Raw genomic sequence first — 6000 nt, 5'->3', positions numbered from 1 at the left:
TTGCAAGTTGAGTTTCATGAATGTTTATCAAATGTCTTGGTTCTAGGTGAAAAAAGTCTATTTTTTTTTCTATGTGCTAGTCTGCCCTTATACCCTTTTAAAAGAACTTGTCTTTAAGTCGTAATTTAAATGTTTACCAAAAATTTAAAATTAACACCTGTCCATAGTACAATACTCAGAAGACACAATGGTCTCAGATGAAAACTGTCTCCCCCCCCATCCCCGTTCCCTCTCTCTCCATTCCCTTCCTTAGGCTGGGTGATCGCTATTACGATTACCACTATACTATGCTTACACATTCATATCTTCATTTATGTGGGTCTTCTTGTTTAAAAACACAAAGGCGGCCGGGCGCGGTGGCTCAACCCTGTAATCCCAGCACTTTGGGAGGCCGAGACGGGCGGATCACGAGGTCAGGAGATCGAGACCATGCTGGCTAACACGGTGAAACCCCGTCTCTACTAAAAAATACAAAAAATTAGCCGGGCGAGGTGGCGGGCGCCTGTGGTCCCAGCTACTCGGGAGGCTGAGGCGGAAGAATGGCGTGAACCCAGGAGGCGGAGCTTGCAGTGAGCTGAGATCCGGCCACTGCACTCCAGTCTGGGCGACAGAGCGAGACTCCGTCTCAAAAAAAAAAAAAAACAAAAAAAACCCAAAAAAAAAACCAAAACACAAAGGCATGTCTATACACATTTTCCTGGGCTTTGCTTTATTTCACTTATCTCAGAGCTGGTACATAAATTGCAGCTTTGCTCTTTTTAACGGTGGCAGGCCATTCCTCTGAAAGATGGCCTCTAATTTATTTCACCAGCCCCTGGTTTTGCGGCTCAGGATGGGAAAAAGGAAGTCTGAGTGAGTCGCATTGATGTTACTAGGAATTCCCACGCTGCCCATCTCCCGAAGAGTTAGGAGGTAACGTCGCCTCATCGCGCTTCAATGGATTGTGGCGAAGTTGCAACTCGGCCCCAGGCGACCCGCACTTCCACCCGCACACAAAGGCGGGTCGCAGCCCCGCAGGCGGGGACAGGGCCAGCAAGGGGCGTGGACCCTCGGTGCCACCGCCTCTGGCAGCCCCGCGTGTGGGAGCCTCGGGTCGGGCCGCCATCTTGTGCTGCGGCCGCCGCCCCCGCCAGGAGACACCTGGCAACTCCGCCCGGCCATCTTTTACGAGAAACCTTCGCTGCAACCGCTGCAACCGCTGCGTCACATCACTGCGTCTCCGAGGGACAGGAAAGCCTCTCCGCGTTTGGTGAAGCTTCAGGGGAAGCAGTCATCCTGTCGTCTAGTACGGCAAAATCCTCCATTGCCGTAGCCGTTCGGCCGACGTGACAAGGGAGGCGCAGGCCAACACGGTGACTCCGCGCCCTCTGGCGGCAGTGCCGGAGCAGCGGCGCTGTCTTTGACCTATGGGTGATTCGGCTTCCGGGATTGCTCGGCGGCTATGAAAGCAGAGCTGGGGCGAGGTGGGGCTCGCTTCCTGGGACTGGGTCTGAGCTTGCGCAGTGAGCGATGTGGGGGGTCATGGCCTGGCGTGGGTGCGTGGACGGGTGGGGCTGTTGGATTTGGTGCTGGAAAGCTGGGGAGATAGTCATGCATTTAAGAAGGGTGGGCCGGGTTCGCTGCCTAAAGCCGGTAATTCCAGCACTTTAGGAGGCCGAGGCAGGCAGATCACGAGGTCAGGGGTTCGAGACTAGCCTGGCCAACATGGCGAAACCCCGTCTCTAGTAAAAATACAAAAATTAGCCACCGTGGTGGCATATGTAATCCCGGCTACATGGGAGGCTGAGGCAAGAGAATTGCTTGAACCCAGGAGGCAGAGGTTGCAGTGAGCCGAGATTGTGCCACTGCACTCCAGCCTGTGCCACAAAGCGACACTCCGCCCCCTGCCCAAAAAAAAAAGCCGGTCTCGATGACTTACTCCCCTAATCCCAGTACTTTGGGAGGCCGAGGCAAGGCAGATCACCTGAGGTCGGGAGTTTGAGAACAGCTTCACCAACGTGGAGAACCCCCACCCCATCTCTACTAAAAATACAAAATTAGCCAGGCATGGTGGCGCATGCCTGTAATCCTAGCTACTCAGGAGGCTGAGGCAGGAGAATTGCTTGAACCCAGGAGGTGGAGGTTGCAGTGAGCCGAGATCGCGCCATTGCACTCCAGCCTGGGCAACAAGAGCGAAACTTTGTCTCTCTCTCTCTCTGTCTCTCTCTCTCACACACACACACACACACACACACACACACACACACACACACACACACGGGCCTCCTGTGGTCTCACTTGGTCCTTTTTGTGACAGTGCCATTGTTACCATTTACAGGGGAGGAACGGAAGCTCACCGTTGAGCCTCTCACTTGCCCACTTTGCCAAACCCTGGTACGGATGGGATTAGAGCCCCTTGTCTTTCGTGAAATGAGACAAAAACGCTTACTCCAGGGGATAGTTGGAAGGATTAAAATGAGTATTCAAATTACAATGCTGGATTCTTAATAGTGTCCTCTGTTAATAATAATAATAATAATAATAATAATAATGTAGCAACAGTCACGTAGTAGTCTTTTTTTTTTTTTTTTGAGACAGAGTCTCACTCGGTCCCCGGCGCTGGAGCGCAGTGGCCGGATCTCAGCTCACTGCAAGCTCCGCCTCCCGGGTTCACGCCATTCTCTTGCCTCAGCCTCCCGAGTAGCTGGGACTACAGGCGCCCGCCACCTCGCCCGGCTAGTTTTTTGTATTTTTTAGTAGAGACGGGGTTTCGCTAAGTTAGCCAGGATGGTCTCGATCTCCTGACCTCGTGATCCGCCCGTCTCAGCCTCCCAAAGTGCTGGGATTACAGGCTTGAGCCACCGCGCCCGGCCACACGTAGTAGTCTTTACAGTCACAGGCGCGTATGTGTAGATGGGTTCTCTGTATTAGTCGGGCTGGTCTCCAACTCCTGGCCTCAGGCTATCCTCGCATCTCTTCTTCCCTTAGTGCTGGGATTACAGATGTGAACCACTACACCCGCCTGCAGTTTTTACTGCACCTCTGTGAGGTGGTTGGTACTAGCATTCCCATTTGACAAATAAGGACACTGAGGAAAGCAGAAGTAACTTGGTTTGGCTGAGGTCACAGAACAGCCGTAGCAATTCCTGGGTGATGTGGAGTGGAAGGCTCTGGCCTTAACTGCTACACATTGTCTTTGGTAACAAGGCCCTGCCTGAAGTATATTCTGGCTTCTAGAGGTTGCAAGGAAATGGACCACTCGTCAGTTCTTGCAGCCTCCTTATGATCTACAGTGGGACGTCGCAAAGGAAGGCCTAGTAGGAAAACAAAGAGAAGAGGGTTGGAAGAAGAGAAGGATTGGGACTCAGAAGTTATGAGGGAATGGACTAGAAAGGATAGAAACAAAGCTCTTGGCCAGGTGCAGTGGCTCACACCTGTAATCCCAGCAGTTTGAGAGGGCGAGATGGGTGAATCAACTGAGGTCAGAAGTTCTAGGCCAGCCTGGCCAACATGGCGAAACCCCATCTCTACTAAAAATACAAAAAAAAAAAAAAAAAAAAAAGAGAGAGAAAGAAAAAATGGGCAGGGAGCAGTGGCTCACGCCTGTAATCCCAGCATTTTGGGAGGCTGAGGTGGGCGGATCACCTGAGGTCAGGAGTTTGAGACCAGCCTGGCCAACATGGAGAAACCCCATCTCTACTAAAAATACAAAATTAGCCGGACATGGTGGTGCATGCCTGTAATCCCAGCTACTCGGGAGGCTGCGTCAGGAGAATCACGTGAACCCAGGAGGCGGAGGTTGCAATGAGCTGAGATTGCGCCGTTGCACTCTAGCCTGGACAACAAAAGTGAAAGTCCATCTAAAAAAAAAAAAAAAATTAGCTGTGCTTAGTGGCACACTCCTGTAATCCCAGTTACTCAGGAGGCTGAGACAGGAGAATCGCTTGAACTTGGGGGGTGGGGTTGCAGTGAGCTGAGATTGTGCTACCGCACTCCAGCCTGGGTGACAGAGTCAGACTCTGTGTCAAAAATCAAAACAAAACAAAACAAAACCAGGAATTCACCGTGTTGCCCAGGCTGGTCTTGAACTCCTGACCTCAGGTGATTGGCCCGCCTCAGCCTCCCAAAGTGCTGGGATTACTGGCGTGAGCCAACGCGCCAGGCTCAATGGAAAACATTTTTCTAAAAAGAAGTGTTCTTATTTTATAAAGAAAAATAATTTTTGTGTAATTCAAAGTTTATTTAAAGATTATGAAACGAAGTAAAAGAAATGAGTAAATAAGGGACATATAAAGTATGAATCAAAAAGTATTTGAGTCAAGTATCAATCAATTTGGAAGTTTATTTTGCCAAGATTAAGGACACACCTGGGAGACAGGTCTGTGTATTTCTGCAAAGATGAGTTTGGATTCCAAGTCTGGCATACTTTAAGTGTTATATCAGGAGCATCTAACAACAAAGCCTGATATTTCAATAAGTGTCCTCCTGTCATCCACTGGTGTCCTTTAGCTTCTAGGACTCCTTGTACTTGATGTGGGGTTAAAACCTCCAGATATTGTCCTAAAGCCAGTTTATTGGCTTCATCTACTAAAAGAGCAGTTGCTGCAACTGTCCTGAAGCATCCAGGCCTGATAAGAAAGTTGTGTGAGGAAACCAAAGTCCCTGAAGAACACCTTAGAGGATAGGTAAAATGCCCTCTGTGGGCTTGTCCATCTACCCTGTGACCATACAGTTTTGGGGTGACAGAGGCCCATTATAATGGGCCAAAACAGAATAAGCAGCCCAGAAGGAAGTTTGACCTGCCAAAGTCAAGGGTTACCTGAGGCTCCTCCAGAGAGATGGATAGTTGTCTGATGGGAGCTGTGGCGGAAGGTCTTGGCCCTGTCACTCTTGGGCTTGCCTGGCTATTTCGTGGTTCTTTTTCTTTTTCTTTTTTTTTTTTTTGAGCCAGATTCTCACTCTGTTGCCCAGGCTGGAGTGCAGTGGCGTGATCTCAGCTCACTGCAACCTCCGCCTCCTGGGTTCAAGTGATTCTACTGCCTCAGCCCCTGGAGTAGCTGGGATTACAGATGCGCGCCACCACGCTGGGCTAATTTTTGTGTTTTTAGTAGAGACGGGGTTTTGCCGTGTTGGCCAGGCTGGTCTCGAACTCTTGACCTCAGGTGATCCACCCACCTTGGCCTCCATAGTGCTGGGATTACAGGCATGAGCCACCATGACTGGCCTTGCCTGGCTATTTCAGCCATCACTGGTTCGAGTGCGGATGGCTCCATCTGGTGCACTGGGCAGTCCCTCTTCCAATGGCCAGTTTTCTTACGATGTGCACACTGATTCATGTCCAAGGCACGGTGACTGGAACACCCAGCTTTGGGCTTCCTGCCTTTCCGCTTCCCTTGTTCAGTCCAAGAGCAAGGAGGGCAACCCCATATGGGAGGTGAGCTTAAGCCTGCAGCCAAGAGCTGCACCAAGCTTGTGGGAGGTCCTTCTTGCTCTTTCTGCTTCCTCTGCTTTGTCCCTATTATTAAAAACTAAAAATGCCGTATCCAAAGCTGTTCCATAGGAGTTTGGGGACCCATAGCTGCTTTTTGTAGTTTCCTACGGGTATCAGGGGCAGACTGGGTTATAAAATGTACTCCCGAAAGGGTTTGTCCTTCCCTTGAGGCAGGATCAGTGTTACTGTAGTTTCTGATAGCCTCAACGAAACACTCTTGAAACAAAACTGGATTCTCATCTTTACCCTGAGAAACTTCCTTAACCTTTTCAGAGTTAACAGGCTTTTTCATCCCTTCCAACAAACAAGTGACCATATGATCTCTCCTCCCCAAGTCCTCACTGCCCCTTTGATACTTCCACTCTGGGTCTTGATCTGGAACTGCTATACCTCCTGCCTGATACATATAATGGTTTGGGTTGTGAGCCAATACCTCGTCTGCATGGGTCCTAGCTGTCCCCAAAATGCGTTCTTTCTCTTCCACTGTACAAAGCAGAGACAACAAGACATGCAGATCCTGCCAAGTTAAA

This window comes from Theropithecus gelada, chromosome 2 (assembly GCF_003255815.1).
Source record: "Theropithecus gelada isolate Dixy chromosome 2, Tgel_1.0, whole genome shotgun sequence".
Lineage (NCBI taxonomy): Eukaryota > Metazoa > Chordata > Mammalia > Primates > Cercopithecidae > Theropithecus > Theropithecus gelada.
This window is presented reverse-complemented; position numbering follows the sequence as displayed.